Raw genomic sequence first — 21,707 nt, 5'->3', positions numbered from 1 at the left:
TACCACATGGACTAAGGGAGTGACAATTACCCACAGGAAAGGCCAATTACTTTTACAGAAAGAAGGAGAAAGGGATTCCAGTGAGTCAAAACACTGGTGTCCTCTTGGAAACATAAAACAAGAATTTGCCCCTCTTTCTTACCTGACTGTAGGCATTTGCTGGACTTCAGTAATGAGCTAATGTGTAAAGATACACAAATACAGGAGAGTCATTGGGTTGCAGCAGTCTAGGTACCTTGAGAAAAAGAAACTAACCTCATTTGCAAGAGCACATAAGAAGGAATAGAACAGATGCCAAACATGGCAGGAAGGAAAGCTTTGTTATGCCAAGTAACATCTGATAGGAGTATAAAAAATATTGAAGTCTATTAGATATAGTCATTACTAGAAGCAATAATAAATTCACCAGTTAGAATGCTTTTTTGCTTTTGATATGAATAATGTATTAGATGAAATAAGACATTCTGTCTTTATACCAAAATATCGACGGTTTCAAAGCCCCTACTATGAAATACAAAACGTGAGACACTCGAAGATAATATCTTAATGATAAGTGTTGCTAGTTTCAATGAAAGAATTTTAAAATATAGTAATATATACAAATAAAAAGCAAAGAATTGCTGATAGCACAAATATGGATTTGAATAATATATTTGGTAATTATCCTTCTCCACAAAAAATATTTTTGGAATGCTATAGGATGTAAATAAATAAATAATTATTTCTGGTTAAAAACTTTGGATTACATTTGAATATCTGTCTCCTTTTGATATATTTACCATGTATAAAATTTGTGTGTTATTTTTGCCATATAAAACTAAAAGAAGGGGAATCTGATTTCCAAGAAAGGAATTTTGGTTTATTTGAGTCTTTTAAAGGTGGTTACTATGAAATAGGATAGTCTGAATTTTATTCTAATTTTAATGAGTTTAGAAACTATGATATATATTATCTTGGGGCCAAACTCTTTTCTAAGCCGAGATACATTTATGCTAGGTGCATAGTATATTTTAATTAATTAATTAATCCATTCATCAATGAATAAAGATTATTTTCCCTTGAATCAGTAGATGCTGAAAGAATAGAATTTTTGGTGTGCTACAAATCTGAAAAATTCCACAACTGGATGGAGATGCCGAAGCTTTTCAAATTATGAAATTTGCAGACTCACCCTTTCTTCAATTCAGCATCTGTAAGATTGCTCTGTATCAAACCGACAGTCATTTGGCTAACAGAACAAATGTTAGAAGTCCTTCTGGCTCCAAGTACCTATTTTGTGCAGCTATTGCACAGTCTATGTCCATAAACAACTATTTGAAGGGGGCTTAGGTCATATTATCCTGGACAGACAAACTGCAGTTTATTTGAAGTAAAATTATTTTCATTTTTCTAGTGAAGAGGACAAGAAAAGACTAGTTTGCCTTGAGGCCAACATCTGACTCTTATGAAAAGCATCTCTTTCCACGACTCATCAACTTTTTATGAAGACCGAGAGTGATAGGCAATGAGAAACAGCGTATTCTCCACCCACAGAGATTGTCCTTCCTCACTGATTGTTCAGCCTAATTCTCACTGTTGATATCTTTAAATGACCATCCAGATCTGTCTGTGAATGGGGCAGTCATCACAATCCTTGCCATACACATTTTTACATAAGTGAATAAAAGGTTTCAAGGAATATAAAAGAAAAGCTCAAATGACCAAAGAAGTCTAGGCATATGGTCCCCAAGGAGGTGTGGAGGAAGGGTCTGAGAAGTAATGCAGTTATTCACTTATTGATTTAGAAAATCATTTATTGAGTAGCTACTTTGTGCTAAGGGTGGGAATTCAGAAATAGTAGATTAAGTCTGTGCTCTCAAGAGTCATCCTCTCTACCTTTTTTCAATAATGATGCCTGGAATTAGGGAATGATTCTAAATATAAGAGCCAAAAGCCTTTTTATTTTACCATTTCATAGTTTTTTCTGAGTCTTCCTTATCACTGACATATATCCTATCCCACCTTGTTTCTTGAGTCCCTTTCCAGCCATCAGCATTCCCCAGTCCTTCACAAAAAATCATTGGTAGGGGAGAGATGGATTTGTTTGATTTGCTGGACTTGGGAAATAAGGCAGTTGGCATACTAATACCTGACACAATTACTCCTATATCACATCTAAATACTTCCAATTGGCACATCAGACTTGACTGAGCAGATTTAACAGCCAGTTTAATAGCAATTGATTAGATTAATGTTAGATAATTAGGTCCTTTCATTAGAAGGGTCAAAGGTATAGATGGCATCCATTGCAATCTGACATCTCTTATACAAATGTATATGAGGATGAAACTAGAGAAATCATGGCATCTTCAAACTAGTGTCATTGTTCTATTTCTTAACATGCATCATGTAGTATATGTGTGCTCGATACTTAATAAAGCATAAAAGGAGATATCAGACAGCCATATTTAAAGTCAAGAGTACAGGATTTAAGTATATCTTATTTGTATCTATCCCTTCTATTTCCACATTTCCTGTCAATTCTTTCTCTGATTTCACTTTGTCTCTCAAAAATGTATTTCTCTTTCTCTTCTTTACATTTATTCATTTTTTCCCCTTTCCTTTTATTTCACACGGAATCCACTGCTTACAAGCAAGAGTAATTATTTACTACTTCTCTTGTCTAGTGTTCCCCACATTCCTTTCAGGTCTAATGACCGTGACTATGTGCCATCTCTGAATGCTGGTCTGCAAGCATAAACGAACATTCTCTTAACCTCAGGACATGAGTGGCAGGTGAGTGGGTGAGAACAAAATTGCTTCTGGTAAATGTGGGTGGGTGGAAAATGTGAGCTGCCTGATAGGTTTTTTTTAAATGTTGTAATAATATTTCTCATTTCATTAATAGCATGAGGAGAGCACTGGTAAAGGCTCAGAGGGGTACCCACTGTGTTCCTCTGCAGCAGTGAGCAGAGGTGCTGAAGAACGTCCCGGGACAGGTTAAAGCTAGGCTAATCAGCCATGGATTAGGAATAAAGGTAACTTTGAACTCATAATGTCAAAGGGAAGTGATTGCCAAGAGTTAGGTAGGAAGCATGTTTGCCTTTCTGTAAGCAACCTGCTTTAGTTTGCTAAAAGTGAGGAAGTGCAATGTACTAGAAATGTATTGGCTTTAATAATGGGGATTTACTAATTTAAAGTATACAGGTCTGTGGCCATGAAAAATGTCTGATTCAAGGCATCAAAAGGCAATGCTATTTCCCCAAAGACTGTCTACCAGGAATCCTCAGTTCCTCTGCCACATGGCATGTGTTGGTCCTTCTCTCCCACGTTCCACTGCTTTCAGCTTCTGGCTTTTCTCTCTCAGCTTCCCTGGCCTTTCTCTCTCAGCTTCTCTGTCTTCTTTCTCTCTCTATTCCTCTCTTCATATTCATCTCATGTATAGAAGACTCCAGTAAGAGGATTAAGAGCCACCTTGGATGAGGTGGGTCGCATCTTAATTTAAGATCCTACTTACCAAATATCTTAATTACAATGAGTCCACACCCACAATACATCTACATCCACAGGAACGGATTAGCTCTAAGAATATGACTTATTCTGGAGGCATGTGACACCTTTACAACATTATATTACCCCCAATACTTTGACTAATCCATAGAGCCCACCTCAGAAGACATGTACTTACATACATAACATATGACTCAACTAAAAATAAAACTCCAGGTTGTAAGCCTTTCCTATTTAAACTTGCAGAACACAGGTAGTGAGAATTGTTCTTTCTTTCAGAACAACATCTTTATGGAACTTTTTTGGATGTGTTTAATCTCTTTGCCCTTGTAAGAGAAGGGAGACTTAAGAGCTAATAAAGTACAGGAATGTGGGCTTGCCCTCTAGCAGCTCTGGAAGAATGAAGAGGTTTTTGAGGGAGAAGAGAGGAAAGCACAGGAATTTAGAGAAAAATTAAGTTGGAAGGGAAGGGTCACCACAGAAATGTAAATGTAGACTGAGGCCTTGAAGGAAGTAGAAATAGTGAATTCAGAATGAGAAAAGAAGCTTAACTGTAATTGCTTTTATTATGTGGTATAATCTATGTCCCTTTACTATAGTCAAGCCTTTAAAAATATTTATTATACATAACAGTCATGAGTTTGCACCTTTGGGGCAAAGCAAAGTAGAAGTGTTTGAAGGAAAACAGATCAGAGAGAAGACATTAGCTTTAGGCTGTAAACACAAGAGAAGGAGTTAAGTATAAAAGTTACCAGAAGTAAACAGTTTTTTCCTAAACAACTTCTTCTGTCCCAAACCTTCCCCCAAATACCCTAGATACAATCAGATGTGTAAAAGAAGGTTCTGAACCTCCTGCATTATATATGATGGGGACTGCTGTGATTTTATTCACATATTGAAGAAAAGGTGGTTACAAGTTACCTGGACAAATTAGGAGCACCCAGATTATCAAACACTAATGTGAGATTCTATAACCAATATTGTGGTTCCATGAGGTAGTTGACTTTTGAATTGGTTCTCAAATAGTGAGGGCAATGGACCATGGGTGAACCAACATGATCAAAGACAGTATCTGCAAATTTCTCTTAAGAATCCCAGAGTCTGGTGACACAAAGTAAATGAGAACTCTCAAATTTTACTATGATGACCTCTTTAGGGTCCTCTTATTTAATGTCCAGTTCAATCTTCCATCAGTTGTGTCTTACATGAAAGAAAGTATCATCTATTTAGTGTTCAAATTATATGGTAAAAAAAGGTCAGCAGTAAAGAGATCGGACTGTGGACTCTATTTTTGATCACTTATAAAAAAATGATTGATGCCTTTGAGGACACTGAAAATCTCTCTATTCCGCTGATGACAACAATGGCTCCCTAGCCATTTTTAATAAAACCACATCAAGTTATAATACATTAAGCAACTGATCTTGTTTTGTATTCTAGAGAAGACATTTTTTTTTCCGCATGGAGACATTCAATTTTTATGAAAAGCTGAGGGGGTATTTAGACATTTACCATTGCATGGGTATAATACCACTTAGCAGTTAGTGAGGGTTTTAGTAGGCTTGACAAGTATTATTACAGAATTAAGTGCTTTCTACTAGTGATGAATCGAGGCATGAGGAGATTACTTGTCTGGCCCCATACAACTATAGCAAGTCAACGACAGAGATGAAAACCAAACTTGGTCATCTGCACACTGTAGGTGCTAGATATCTAATAACATTTGCTCAATTATCCCTAAAAAATTGTACAGCATTTCTATGAAGATCAAAAACACAACAGAAAACATTTATAAAATCACTTTCGTTTACATTCACTATTTATTTTTTAAATCACTATTACTGTCAACACATCATTGATTGTTGCAGTTTTGGTGCCATCCCAATACTTCAACCAGTCAACCAACTAACTCTAGACTTGAGAACTGGAAGGTCAGAAGTTGAGCTTTCCTAAGACAAAAGATCATACATTGCTACCAATGGAGGTTTTGGGAATAAGGAAGTGGTGATGAATATACTAACTAGGGAAATAAATAATGGTTCAGCCAAGATGCAAGATGTAATAGGCCTGCCCTGCCTGTAATCCTTCTCCTGTCTTAGGCTCAGCTATAAAAAGAGCCGATTCCCTCTGGTAAATATGTGATCTGCTTCATAGTGTTGATACCTTGAGGAACAAAGCAGTAAAAACATATATGTGAAAATTGCTTTAAAATATATGTTATGCTTTCCAGTCTGTACTATTTTGTCTTCTTTGTCTATCATCACTATTATGGTCATCATATGATTATTGAGAAAAGAAAGGATGCTAGTTCAGCCATTGTTAGAGAATAGGCCTCTACATTAAGTTCTGTGTAGAACAGTTTGGAGTTGCTGTTTGCAGGGCCAGTATTTGGGGAAAACAAAACAAAGTAATAAAAAAAAAGAAAAAATAGCAACAACATTCAACAAAGATTTCATTTATATTTTCAAACTAATACAGCCATTAAAGCTAGAAAATTTATAGAAGACTTAAAAACAAAAGCAGTAAAAAAAAAAAAGTTAGTGTCACCATCTAATGCTAAGCACTTTAACTATTTTGTGCTACAAGAATATTTTTATATGCATGAATTAAGTTTTTCTTTCTACTGTGAATATTATAGTATATGTAAAATGGCGCATCCTCCCTTCTTCCTTTCATCTTTTAACAAAGGCATTTTCCTTGTTATTTATAATAACAATGCTTAACTGGAGATTTCATTTGTAACTTTATAAGGCATTACCTTAACTTTTATAGTTGAAGATAATAAGATTAAGATCCTGCTGAAATTAAGTGGTGGAAAGAAACTGAATTTAATCAATAAATTAACTTTTTGTGACAGTATTTCAGCCTATTACTTTAGTCATTGGATCTTTTTCCAGTATTTTTAAAATTAAAATCCCAATGCATTTACCTGTACATTGAAGTCTTATTTTGTATAAAAATTCTTCAAAATGTAGTCATTTATGTGCACTGCTTATCATTTATGACTATTTTCATTGTAGGATAATAACTATTGTGCATATGTTTACTATGTATCTAGTTAACATTTTGTAAATTTTATTTATTTCAATAAAATTTCATTATTTCTCTGGGGCCATTTTTATTTATATAGCAAGACTGACTCTTCAAAACTTAATTAGAATAATGCTTGCCAACAAACTTTTGGGGCACATTCTGTTTGCAAGTTCAAAAGAGGCTGCAATTAAATGTTGCATGTTTTATCAATTCCTTACTAGGAATACTTCAACTTCTGATTGTACCTGAATAAAGTGAAATGCCCACTGTGTGGATTAATTTAAACACTAATGAAGTACTCTGGAACTTCTAACTTCATTTTCCTGCTTGACAACAAAAATAACTTTACTCTTTTCATTCTGCATCTAATTACCTTTTTCTCAAACACTCAAACTTGGTGTCTCTCATTTTTAACAAAATGAGAAAAAGAGGTATCTTCTTACTATAACAAAATCTTTTTATTATCACAGGCCACATCAGAGCTTGACTTCTTGTTTCAAGAACAAAAAGCAAAAACAAACAATTACAACATCAAAACACCTCGTATATCAGGGAATTGGAGCAGGATTGGAATTTTATTCTGGAAACCACACAAACACTTCAAGAAAACTATAGCTTAGTTTTCACTGTTGATGGTTCTTAGGGTTCATCCAAGGAAAGAACGATTTTGTACTATTAGTCAGTCTCTCTTTAATTATTTTTAGTTGATGCAGTTTTATATTTAACTAACAAAAGCAGTATTTTGATTTATGTATCTGGATATCTCCAGATTATGTATCTCTACTGATGTCAAAATGAAAATTAAAGGATGCTCAAGAAGGAGAATGTGTTTCAAAGATGGCCCTGTGGGGTCAATTATCATCTAAAACTATTTATATACTCCATCATTTAATGCTATATTAACTTTTTAAAACTTTTTTTTTTGGTCAGATCTATTCCTTGTTCAATAATTTCTCAGCAGATAGTGAATAAAATTCAACTCTTTAACTCTGTATTTTAAGACATCCATCAACATATTTTGTCCTACTTCTGAGATAATTTCAACGTTTTTACCTCCTTTATTCACTGTACTAGTTTAGATACTATTTCTTCTACTGCACACCACCTCCCTATTGAATTTATTGACCAGTAACTTACATTTCCTTCAGCCATAGTCCAGTAACCTCTTTTATTTTATGAGTTTCATGGCTGCTAATGATATTTAAATTCTGTAAAGTCCTTTATGTTTCATAAAGTATATATGTACCTATGACGCACACATGTACATACTGACAGACAAGTTGGGAAAGCATTTTATCTCTTTAGCCAAGAAAGAGATGGAGAATGCAGGGAGCTTGACCATAACCAGTTAATTGAGAGCCAGAATTATAATGAGGAACTGAGTTTAGCATACCCCGCTGAGCACCCCATGCCCCAGGAAATGACTGTACCCTTCGGCCACAGAACCCAGAAAGCAGGGCCATGGTTTGAGCCCCTGCTTCAAGAGTCCCTGACCTTTGAAGAGTACCTCATAGTGACCAAAACTCTACCTTGTAAGGTGTCAACCAGATATCCCAAGAAATTCTGAGTGTCATGATAATAGAGTCAACCTGGGGTTCTGTGGACAGACCCAGGTCCAGGTAAAAGGACTGTTGAGTGAATTGTTCATGCTAGCTGATGCACTATTTCTTTGAAAAGTTCATGTGACTTTGAGCTAACAGAAGTGTGCTGACACAGTAACTTTGGATGACTTTTTAAATTTATATACAGAGGCTCCATAAAAATATATATATATATATTTTCCTGGGCTCACTAACCTCAGAGGTGACCATCCTTCTGGGGACATTCTTCTTCTCAATGTCTAGTACAGAGAATAATTTGATATTGCACATTTGTAATATTCATTAGATCTCATAAGGAGCTACCCCATATATCATGTTATATGATACTTACAATAACTTAATCAATCAATTAATTAGGTAAACATAGACTGAAGTCTCTTTTTCTCTTGTAGGCACTAAATTAGGTGTTAAGGATTAATAAAGCATAAGACAGGGTATATACTATTACCAACATTATGAGGCTTGCTTCTAGTGGTATAGAGAAACTAAACTAATTATACAAATAAATAATTATTCAGTAGAATTATAAAAATTGTAGTAATGTCCCATAATTATGGGATCACCTCACCTAGTCTATATGGTAGATAAATCTGTTGGATACATAGTATCAGTTTCATTTTGAAGCTGATTTAATTGAGTTTAACAAAGTTTAGGTCACTTGGTCAAGATCACATTGTTGGAAGATAGCAGAAATAGCCATATACCAGGATTAATGTTTGGTCTACTATTTTTACTATCAAGAATTACTCAGACCATTTAATTATTAATTAATTAATTGTTAATTAATTATTAATTAATTAATTATTCAGACCAATTTAATTATTGAGCATGTGCAGACTAATTACATGCTTAGTCACAGAATGTCTGTAAGAAAATGGCGGCCTTAATATGATGATGGGGATGATTCTTAGTATTATAATGAGGTATAGGTGACTTATGGGCTAAACTCTAAGCTACTGTGCATGTCAGGTGGGCCCATTTTGGTTAGATCCAGCTCTGGTTATCAAAATAACTTTTGTTCCTTTTGGATTAGTTCTGGGCTGATCCAAGATTCTCCATTAACAAACATTAGGGGCTGTCTTTAGTGACCACAAGATTCTAAAGTGGAAAAACTGGATAAATGGGTATAAGTGAAGGGTAGTCACAAGGTTTTTACAATCACAAGGGCACAATATAATCATTTAAAAAATTAAAAACAATATAATCATTATCAGAGATCAAGGTAGCTGGATTACAGTTCAAAAATTTCAGGTATTTCCTTTTGTCTATTTTAATATGCCAGAAAGTAAAAAGGAGAGTCTATCTGATAATTCAGTAATTATTATCATCCCTTAAATCCTATCTTCTCAGTTACAACTCCTCCATGTCATTTGATAATATTCTCTCAGTCTTGAGGGATACTTGGGTGATGACTCTGCTAACTTCTTCATAACTGAAAAGGTGCAGAGGGATGAAACTGGTTGTTCCTGAAGAGTCTGATTTCTGTGTTTTAGAGCTTATCTGTCATTAGAACAATCCAGGGACTTTACGTTTCTGAAAAATAAACTTATTGAAGTAAATCTTTTATAGAGCCCAGGATATCTTTTAGGTTTTCTAGGAATACTGTTGTTGGGGCTTGCCATACTGTGGCAGTTTGCAATATATGGCTGACACCTGCATAAGAATAACCTCCAGAATGTCCTCTCAACTCAACTGAAAATCTCTAGGCATTGAAACTCTATTTCTTTTTCCCTTTTTGGTCAATCAATCCCATGATGCCAGGACCAGGCTCATCCCTGGAAGACATGTCCCATGTTGTCAGGGCCAGGCTTATCCCTGAGAGTCATGTCCCACATTGCCAGGGAGACTTACACCCTTGGAAGTCATGTCCCCTGCGGATGGCGGGAGGAGGTCAGAGTTTGGCTTTCAATAATAGAAGAGGTTCTCAGGGGATGATTTTAGGCATTAGTTATAGGTAGGCTCAGCTTTGCCATTTCAGAAATAAATATTGTAAGGACAAGTCTCAAGATTGAAACCTTTACTTGTTAAATTGGGATATCTATTGCTTAAGAAAATATCAGGAATTCACCAGGTGGGAAGGTTTAGTTGTTCTATTTTTTTCTCCAGTCCCTCAAGGGCTTTTGCAAATACTTTCTCATTTTCTGCCCAAAATATTCTGAAATGCATCAGGGTATAACATTAGCTTGTACAGAAATTAAGATTTTATTCTTTTTTCGAGGTTCCATGTGAAGTAAAATTGAATTAGTTTGTTTAAGTAAACTGACTTGATAGGTTAAATTAGTGTGCTACAGAAAATTTAAACTTTTGACAAAACAAACATCTTTTCTTTTGGTCTCACACAAAAGTTGAAGTTTTAAAATAAAGGTAAAATTGTCTTTAAAAAAAAAAAAAAAAGAATTACTCAGACCAAAAAAATAATGGGTCCTACCATGGTATAAACAAGCTCATTCTTTTGATTGCAGACACTCGGAATGCTGGTATACTTAAGGTAGTTCAAAGACAAAAAAGTCACTATCAGTGAAAAATGTAACAGTAATATGGACAAAAATTTTATTGCTATGGTAACTGTAAATAAACAAAGATGATTTTTGATTGATCTAACCAAGGGAATATCTTCATATGTTCTTAGGGTCATGGTGAGCATTAAAATAGGACACTGGGATAGAAAGCCATCTCTCTGAAAATCCAAGAATAATAAGAAACACCTAGGCTCTTAGAGATTCAGGGAAGTGCATTTCAAGAAGAAAGCATAGCTAATTTGAAAAATGCAGGGTAGTGTATGGTATTGCATCTGTGTGGCCTTTGTAAAAGGCAGGAATTTGTATTTTACTTTAAAAAGCTATGGGGAGACTGGAGAGTTCTAATCAGAAAGGTGGCATGACATGACCTACATTTTTAGAAGTTGGTTCAGATCAAAGTTTGTTGAGATCAACTGGACATGTGGCCTGGAAATAAAGATTGGGTTAACTGGAAATAATACTCAAGAACCTTTTAATGGAAGTGAGAGGAAATAGCAGGAAAAAAAACAAAAACCCTGACCAAAGACAGAAGCCACAGAAATTAGCACATTCAGAAGGACTTGTCATAAGCAGGGGAATCAAGGATTTAGAGAAATACAAGGGAAATAGTCCTATATGGTTAACTTGTTGCAATGTCACTAACAGATGATACTTACTAGCAGAAGTGGAGAATGAGGGATGTCAAATTTAGTCATTGTCATAAATCCTCATCTCACCCCAGATCCCTTCTTTGTTCAGAATTGTTGAATCTGTAATCTATAATACCTGGCTATCTTATGTTTATAACTGCATACATTTAAGAGTCTTTTTAGGGTACTGCCATGCGCTTGGGCAACAGGGAACTCTGTGTCCCAAACAAGGGCATTAGACTCAGACAGATCTAGGTTCAAAAGCAAGTGCTATCTCTTTCAGGCTATAAAACTATGGGTGAGTTATTCAATCTCACTGTGCCATGGTTTTCTCACTGGCAAAATGGGGTTAATAATATTACCTACCTCCTAGGGTTGCTGAGGATGACAAAAATAGATACTCCATATAAAGTGCTGAGTACAGTACTTGGACCATATGAAATTACTGTTAGCTACGATTAATATTATGAGTTACATGTCAGATTAGAATTATAAAAAGATATGATATATTATCTTCAATTAATGTTTCTTATGTGTTGGCTGCCACATGATTGATTCGTAGTTTAACAATTTTTTATATGTTTGAGATCAAGGGTACATTTAGATAATTGTGCTCTATATTTTATTCATCTATATGTTTTTCCCTATCTTCATTTTCTTTGCTAATTAGATGAATAAAGGAAAGTTGAATAATCTCCTCCCCACAACTGGTTCCTTTCTGAAGCAACCAATTTTAACAACCTGAATATCTCTCCATGCTCATATAAGCTTATACACATATATGAGGGGTTAGTTTTACAAAGCGGGGGTCATACTATACAAATGAATCTGCAATTTGCTTTCCTTCTTTTACAATGTATCGTATATATTCCTCCAAATCAATAGATTCAGATATAACTCCTTCTTATCAAAGACTGAAAAATATTTTACAATATGATATATCATAATATCTTCAAGCAAGCATTCTCCTATTGATGGATATTTAGATTGAATGTAGGTTTATTTTTGTTTAATTTTTAATGTTACAACTATTGCTATAGGCTTCTTCCTACCTCATATATTTATTGTACAGATAATATATAATATAGATATACCTTATTTATATATTATAAATATATACTTATTGAACTGAATTCTGAAGAAACATTCTTAGATTATCAGTCTTCATTAGAAATCATGTGAAAAAGAATATGTGCTATATTTTAAAAGTTATCCATTCTTTTTAGATTCATCAGATCTAAATGACTGAAAGGTAATAAATTGGTGGGTTGTGTCCTAGAAGCATTTCCATCTGTCTTTCCCAACTGATTCACTATTGTGGGAAGTTCTATGGGTCAGTTTGAATACACAGTAGAATAGGTATTAACCACCGAACATATTTAGCACTGTGCATTTGGACATGTTGTGCATGTGTGCATGCCTGCTTTCTAAAGTTATGAAAGTTCATGCAGACTGTTTGTTTCTTGACAACATTTTCTCATTGATGGTTGTACAGGAGAACGAAGTAAATGCAGATTTTTCATCATCAAAGTGAAAATAATATTAGTATTTTAAAAGGCACACTCTTCATTATGTCTCACAATAAAAATAATGTCAAGGGAAAGCCATTGCTGAAACTGTAATGGAAGCAAAGGAGAAATAAGATTCACTCTACAAATTTTTCATTTTAATATTAGTTTTCAGAAGTGCATCAGTTGTATAAGTGGTGATATTGTGGACAATAGCCTGTATCTTGAGCCATGAGGAGATTTTAACAAAACTAGGAATATGCTAGTCAGGATTTCATGTTGCCTTCAGGATTTCCAATTCTTAATTGGACAACTTATTCCTTGTAAGAAATGAGTATTGTTTCCAGTGGTTATGAAACTGACTAGTATGGATAGCTTCCCTTAGATGTTAATTTAGTGCGTCTTGATATGTTAATGTCCCTTGCTATTAACATTAATGTTCCTTTTGGCCTAAGGGCCTTAAGACCACATAATATGGATATGACTCTACAGCAGGTGTATGAAAACTACAGAATGGAAGGTAAATCTAGTTGTGAGAAAAAAAAAAGGAAAGACAAAAAAGAGAGATAGAGAGACAGAGACACACACACTGAAAGAGAGAGAGAGAAAATGAATAAATGAGAATAGACAGAGAGTCTTGATGGTCTGCAAAGCCTAAATTATTTTCTGTCTAACACCTCATAGAAAAATTTGCTGATCGCTGCTCTAAGGTCCTGCTTAAGTGTTAAAAATTCCAAATTTTTATATGTTATTTTACTGTATATATTAAAACATTGCCTCCCACCCACTCTGATTCAGCATTTGTCTATTCAAGGGATAAAAGGTACACCCTTCTTAATTTGACTCCAAGGTGAAAAATGGCAGTGTCTTAGTATGCTGAGCTGTAGTTGTTGAGAAAAGTAAGTAAACATACATGCACACACACAAACACATTACCACACACCTACACATGCAAAAAAAAAGTCTTGAAGAGAGATTGCTTGAAAAAGTAAATATGTAATACTGCATATTTGTTCTGTTCATATTGTTGGTAATCTTCCTTTTCTCCCTTTTCCCGGTACCTATTAATAAAGCAGGGATAATATCTTCCCCCACTATACCACAGGAGGAGTTTAATTGTGATGAGAAGGACTTTGAGCTTTTAGCTAGGTGTTCTATCAATCCAAGATTCATCTATGATATTCGAATGAGATTATGTATGAGAAATTCTTCCACAAGAATAAATACCCTGGGAGAAAGTTGTGAAAGATTGCAGTGGTATCTTGCTATGTATTTGGAAGTATATTTTAAAGTATTTTTTTCATGTAGAAAGGGTCTTTAACTATTTCCTCTTGCCTCCCCTGAGTCTCTCTCATAAGTGAAACCATTTCCTGTGCCATTGATCTCTAGTTGGCACCTGTTTCCCTTGTTAGCTGTGTGGTCCAAGGATTAAGAATGAGTCACCATAGCGATGAATAATATGACAAAATGATCCTATAGATCCATGAATACAGCAGACACAGGAGGGAAGTTTAGAATCCTGTGTTTTAACGTAAGAAGAATATTAGGGGTTATTGAGTTCTTTCATTCCTCCATTAAAGAAACTGAGACTCAAAGGTATGAAATGCCTTGCTACGGTCCTGTAGAGCCAGGACTACATCTAGGGCTTTCAAGTGCACACCAGTGTTTTTTTTTCATCACTACTTTTTTCAATAAAAATTAAAAGGGAGTAGTGAAAAATGATGGAGCATGGGGTTTTGTAAAGAAGAAAATGAAAGGAAAAGGAAGTTGCATGAAAGCTTATAGAAAGTGAGGTATAGGGTCTCCGCATAGGAAAATAGTAAAGGGAGGAAAGAAGTCACAAAGTGGGTGACAAACTGGCAATGCATGTTCTTGCTCACCAATGCCAGGATTATCCTAGTGAACTTGGGCCAAATTGCCATGACAATAATTAGTACCAGTACTCTGACAGATCATTACAAGAACATTAGCAGGGCATTTGTGAGAATTACCCATTTTTCACACATTGATTACATGCCATAGTTGGCTCATTAGTGTATTGGTGTCCAATAGCTACACTCTAACTAGCACTTTCATCCTTTAGCTGAGCTCTCCACTCAGTAAACAGCTCAAGCCAAGCAAAGAGACTTTGTCAGATTAAATAAATACAAATCCACTTTACTTGTTTAGGAAGAAACTCATGAATCAAACCAGAGAATTATTTGGCCAATCTCTGTTTGGCAATGGACAATAATTTAACATCTTCCTCTGATTACAATAATATGTCACATGATTTTAAAAAGAGAACAGACTGGCAGCATCTGCCAAATTTTCAGTTACTTCTTAGGCTGCTTTTATCACAAGTCTCAACTCAAGAAGAGGTTACCATTAACTCTACTACCTTTATCGTGAAGAATAGTCTTATATTTCATCCATTTCAGTTGCCAATTGCCTTAGCTTATGGAACAAATCAATCAGCTATTCTGAACAGTCTGTGCATTAGAATCCCCTGGAAAGATTCCAAAGAAATGTTGATGCATGGTCCACATTCCAGGTCAATTGAATCAGAATTTCTGGAGGTGAGACTTGAGCATCTGTGTTAGTTTATTTGTTAAATCTTATAATTTACGCTCACATGGTGATTCTGACGTACAATTGGGGCTGGGCATTACTTCATTTTTCAAATGTATTTTAGGCCCATTAAATGGGGGATATGGGGTGAGGTAAGATATACAGTGATGATATTAACAAATCAGTTGAATTATTCCCAGTATTGATGACAGATGGTGCGTTGTTCTTGGTACATGTGAACAATCTAAAAATCCTAAGCAGAAAAAAGGTAAGTTGAGGGGGTGTTTGGTGATATTTTTTCCCTTTTCTTATATATCACTACCTGTCCACCCACACTGAAAACACATTACATTTGAGTCATATATTTTAGAAGGTACAGCAGTTTCCTTGCACTATTTTATGAGTGATTTTATTTTTCCTAATTCTAAGAAGTCCAGCATCGACACACAAGGCAAAGTTCCCTCCTCCCTCTGTCTCTTATCCTTCCCTACCCAGAGGTCAAAACAGCACTGTCTAGAATATGTGAAATGAATTATTGAGATGCTAGGAGCTAAGCACTCATCGAGGCTGAACGGGTTATAGGACAAACGTGGGTGCATGTAAGTCATTGTGGTTCACTCAGTAACAGGGTCAGAATCTAACTCTTTACTTCCATAGGAAACTCAAGAGGACAGAATAGTAAAAGTCAAAACTATAAAGAAAAAAGGTAAAGGGGAAATGCCATGTTTATGTGACACTCTCTTTAAGAGTCTATAAAGGATTTCTAAAGTGAAGGAGAATCGATATTAACTTCACATCTTTGGCCAAGATGATTCATCTTCTGGATTCAGTTTCCACATCTGTCACATGAGAAAGTTGGTTGAAAAACCATTTTAAGTGCCAGTTCATTGTAAAAAAGCATTATGATTCTATAAGACAACTTAGAAACTAAATGGGACGGTGCATATAAGTTTACTTCAGCAATGTAAGGTAAACCCTTGGCATGAAAGGATGTTTTCATAGGTCCCACTATTTGAGAGCAGTCCAAATAGTACATGAATTACAGTAAAATGCAATTTGGCCAGGACCAATTAGAATCTCAGGCCTAAACAGACCAGTGCACAGGGAAACTTTAAGTCTATCCAGCCTCTGCATCACCAGGAAGTTGTCTTTTTCTACTGACCTTTGCAAAGTTAAGGATTCACAAAAATCTTAGGCTTATGTCTCTCATGCTTGTTAAGAGATTTCTTTAAGTGTCCCTGCATTTTTTAAGAATGCTGTTTGTGCCAGTCTGAATCTGTGGTGAACCCCAGAGAAGCCATGCCCTTTGATCCTCATTCAATATTGCTGGGTGGGAGCATTTTGATTGTTTCCATGAAGATGTGACCCACCCAATTGTTGGTGGTAACTTTTGATTAGATGATTTTCATGGAGGTGTGTCTCCACCCACTGAAGGTAGAGTTGCTTGCTGGAACCTTCAAAAGAGGAAACGTTTTGGAGAGAGTCCCTTCTTACAGAGCCATGTGAAAGCCAGCTTATGCCACCATGTTCGCCATGTGCCCTTCCAGCTGAGAGAGAAACATTGAACCAAGGCCTTCTTGAACCAAGGTATCGTTCCCCGCATGCCCTAAATTGGACATGTCTATGGACTTGTTTTAATTGGGACATTTTCTCAGCCTTGGAATTGTAAACTAGCAACTCATTAAATTTCCCCCTTTAAAAGCCATTCTGTTTCTGGTATATTGCATTCCGGCAGCTAGCAAACTAGAACACCGCTATTGAACATGGCTGCCTTCTATTATTAATTATCTACACTGCCTAGTTTTCATTTCAGGAATTGAATGAAGTAAATCATTTAAAATATAATGAATGTCCTGAGAACTTCTGGGGTAGTTCTCTTAACATAATCAAAGAGAACACTAGCCATGGGTGGTTTTAGTAGCTACACATATATTGATCTTACTGAACTGTAAAGAAATAAAGTAAGAAATAGTTATTATTATTGATATTAATCTATGCTCCTACACATAGTTACCATTTGCTGAGTACTTCTATGTATTATCTCATTTAATCCTCAAAACAACTTGGTGAAATTCTTACTATTATTACTTTCATTTTATAGATGAAGAAACTATTAGAGAGGCTCAGGATCACATGGTAAGTGATGTAACTCAGATCTGTTTGATCCCTAAGGTCCCTAGGACAAAATATGTGCCAATAACACAGTAGTAAGTATGGCATAATTCTTAAGATCATGGGAGCTGGAGTCAGAGAGATATTTGGTAGCCTTTCCTTTCTCTACAATCAATCGTATAATTTTCCTGAAATTCAATTCTGATAAAAACTTCATTCCTTTAAATATCTTTCTCACCAGATTCATCTTTCTCTGGCAGATGGTCAAGGAAGCCCACCATCTAGTCTTTATCCATGTCGTCAATCGTATCGCCCATTAATCTTCTACAGTAACGCCAGCAGAGTCATGTTACTCATTCTTTTGCATTTAGCAAAAATGCCATCTTCCAATCTAGAACATCCAGATAAAGTGTTCAGGGAAATTTTAAAGGAAAAAGTGTCATTTTCAACAGAATCCTGATAGATAACTTGAATTTTGACAGGGGAGGATTTGAATTTTGGAGAAGGAGGATCAAGTATTTGAGAAGACATATCAAATAATGTCATGGACCAAGATATAGAAGAGTAAAGAACATATTTGGGGCACAATATTTATTTGATGCATAGAGTAGAGGATAAAATAGTGACAATTATATTTGGAAAAGAAATTTGGGATCACATGATGGAGAATATAGATACCAGGCTGAGTATTGGCTTTTTTCTATAAATATATGTAATTCATGAAGGTTTCAAACAAGGTAGCACTGATGGGAGTGGCATTTAGGTAGGAAAACTAATCAGGAAGTGATGTGCAAGATGGATGGCGAGGCAAAAAGCTGGAGAAAGAGTGACTAAGAGGCTCAGAAGACATTCTCAGAATGAAAGTATATGGACAGGAAATATTACAAATAAAGAATCATCATGATTAGATGAATGATTAGGTATTTGGGGCCAGGGAAAGAAGTCACATAGTACACTTAATATACACAGAAATGCTCAATAAATGTCTCACTGAGTAAATGAATCTACTTATTAAATAAAAAGTCCAATGGTTTTATATGCAAAACAGGGAAATTAGGACAGGGAAGCAGCTTTTTCTTTTTTTTTAAGGAAAAGATGGTAAATTGGGTTTTAGATGTGAATATTTAAATAAAAAGGTAAACAATGTTGTGATTTTCAAGTGGAATAACCAAAAGAAAAAATAAAATAAAACAACAGACAAACAAAAACCTAGATTGAATGATTGACATATCGTGTATAGATGCAACTGGAAATACTAACTAATCTCATATTTTAAACTGAAAGACCAAGGGGACACACCAACACTTTGATCAGCTGTTGAATGTGTGTGCGTGTGTGTGTGTGTGTGCACGTGGGTACAGAGAGCAGAAGGGGGACACGGTAGAGAATGAACAGAAGACAACAAAGAAATGGGGAAGGATGACTGCACTGGTAACATGTCACAGAATGTGAGGGAGGAATACATAAATAAAATAAGAAGAGCAGACAATAGCAGTGCAAAAATTCAGAAGCATCAAGAAAAAAAAGTGGTCATTTGCCTAAGAAATTAAGAAGTCATTGGGAAGATAAGAAGATGTGTAAACTGACCTTGTTCATTCAGGATTTCAGGTAATCTTTTGGTCAATTTACCTGAAGGTAAAGGTGATTGGACAGAGATTGGGTGCTTTTGTTTTCTTTGTTGTATTTTTTTTATTTACCTTTTTTATTATAAAACACTCTTGTTATTCTATAGCTCTAGACAGTTTAAACCAACAGCCACCTCTTTTGCCCTCAGGCACCTTACTCTGGGATTTGCTGAGTCTAACAAAAGGACTCTCCTACTTTCATAATTTTTTTTTTTTAAATGAAAATAAGGGCTCTTGGAAGGGGAAATTCTTTTATTAGATGCAAATATAAGGCTCTGGAGGAAGTAGGCAAGTTTCTTTTTACCTTTCTTCCAAAGAGGTGGCCCAACAATCTGGGAAGAATTTTAGATTTTCAGTTTTACTCTCTTCTCATTCTCTGCTCCTGACCTCCAATAAACAAAGGAAGGAGATTTAAATATACCCAATTTTCCTTTGAACACAATGTCAAAGTGATTTGGCAAAAGACAAGTATAGCACTTCTCACCAGCTCTAATATACATTGGGACCATGGTTCTGAAAGTTCTGAGCGCAAACACATTTGAAGTCAAAGCGAGGCTGACAGGAGGCATTTCTTTTTCTTTTTTGTAAATGAGCCTAATAGAAAACATATTGAGATGAAGAAATAGGAAGCCAGACCAGAGAAAGAGGAGGTACATTTGTAAATTTCCAGTAGAGGGTTGCTAAGCAATAGCAAGAAGAAGCAGCCAAGGGACAGAAATTCTAATTGCAGATGTTACATTCTGGTCTTGGAGGGATGGGGGAAGAGATTTTTAGCAGTCAAGCAGGATACTGAGACTCCAGACCCTGGGCCAAGACAATCTGCTTTTCAACTAGAGGCAACTGTATTCCATTCTTTGAACAGATGGCATAGAGGGAAAAAATGCAAACACAGGCTCTCTAGTGTCTATTCCAAAAGCTAGCCAACTTCCAGCTGTGGTAGGATAGGCAAGGAGTGGTAAAGGTCCTAGTGGGTAGGGAGAGTTGTGTAAAGAGCAGAGAAGACACTTTCTAATGGTAAAAGCTGGCAGGCAGAGAGGGCCTGCTTTAGTTACAGTGATGCTGGATAGGTTCATATTTTAATCACATTTATACCAACTATACCTCATAGTTCTCCTGGATCATCATGATTTCTCCTTCCAAAACAGGCCTACATCTTTGCCCAAATTCTACATTCTTTGTACTCTGATGATAATCAAATACTATTTGGCTACTATGTAGTTTTCATTTCCTCCTACCTTGAATTATTTAAAAGACAGAAACTACTTTACTAAAGCTTGGCTGTATAGTTTACTAATATTTGTCAGGGTTATAGGAAAAGACTTAGCAAGAGGAGACACTTCCCTGGGCATAATCAAAAGGAAAATAGACGAGCATGAATGAGACTTCCACAAAACACTGGAGAGTAGCATCAGCTATGAAGACATTAATGTATCTTCTGTGTTGCATTGACAGACTTCTCCAGCTAGAAGGTGTTGGCTTTCAAGGAGGAAATGATCACTTTCTAAGTAAAAATGCAATGTACCTTTCTCTATCAAATTATTTGTACATAATAATTATATTCCGCATCATATACTGATACTGACCATGTGTCAGACACAGTTGCTAAGGTTCTAGGCTTTAAAACATGAAAAAAATGTAGACACCACAATCCAAGTAAGTGGTTATATAAATTAAAAACTACAATTCAGTGGATATGTTCTGTGTTAGAGACTAAAGGCATACTAGTTTTATGACAAGATGGGTATCAGATCTTCCTGGTTCAGATATAAAAGGCTGCATAGAGAAGATAAAGTTTGAACTTGGTCTTCAAGAATGGGCCAAGGGCTTCTGAGACAATCCAAGGGAAGAGGTTAATGAATGGCACACTAAAAAGGGAAAGCTTAGCACAAAGACATGGAAATATATTTTAAAATACGGTGCATTTGAGATAATGTGAGCATGGCTGTAAAGTTGGAAGGGGATGGCAGGGGCAATGGAAGCAAAAGCTAAGACTTATAGACAATATCTGTATTTTGCAGGCAATATAGAGGCTATTAAGTACCAGACCTTCTGCAGAAGATTGTGTCAGTGCTCAGCCCACCTGCCCTCAGATCCCTTACCATTTTCATGTATGCTGTCCCTTAGTAAAGTGCACTCAGGACATCCAGCACCTGAGTCTCTTAGTCATTGGGCTATCCTCAGACTGCTAGCATTTCTTCTACATGAATACATGAGCTCCTGAATTACCTACAAATTTGTACTCCCCAAATAAATCCTTCAGCCAGTGATCTTTGATGCTGGGATATAAGCACTACGCCTCCCTTGCTTCAGGCCAACTTTGAGGTTTGACTTGATTGTTCTTTGCACTTCTCTGTGGGACTGAGTCAAAATTACCTTCCATGAGATTTGGCATGACACTGCACTCTCAAGGGGAATTCCTTCCCTCCAGGGCCTATTTCCTACTCTTCTGGTGGTGTTTCCTGGAGAGGGGATTCCTGACGAATCGATTTGACCCAAATCCTCATTTCAGGGTCTACTTCTGGGAGCCAATATAACATTCCTTTTTAACTTATAGCTGCAAGCTCTTAAAGTGGGTCTGTAGAGGTAATGTTTTATTGATAAACTAAATATAAAACTGTGATAAGATGGGAAATCTGTTTCT

General features: G+C 35.8%; 1 protein-coding gene across 4 annotated transcripts in view; it reads right to left on the bottom strand.

The window, feature by feature from the left end:
* The window catches only part of LSAMP (limbic system associated membrane protein), a 667,551-nt gene that overhangs the window by 588,604 nt on the left and 57,240 nt on the right, over positions 1–21,707 (bottom strand). The gene's annotated exons all lie outside the window — the stretch shown is intronic.

The sequence above is a fragment of the Tamandua tetradactyla genome, chromosome 10, assembly GCF_023851605.1.
Source record: "Tamandua tetradactyla isolate mTamTet1 chromosome 10, mTamTet1.pri, whole genome shotgun sequence".
NCBI lineage: Eukaryota > Metazoa > Chordata > Mammalia > Pilosa > Myrmecophagidae > Tamandua > Tamandua tetradactyla.
This window is presented reverse-complemented; position numbering and strand designations above follow the sequence as displayed.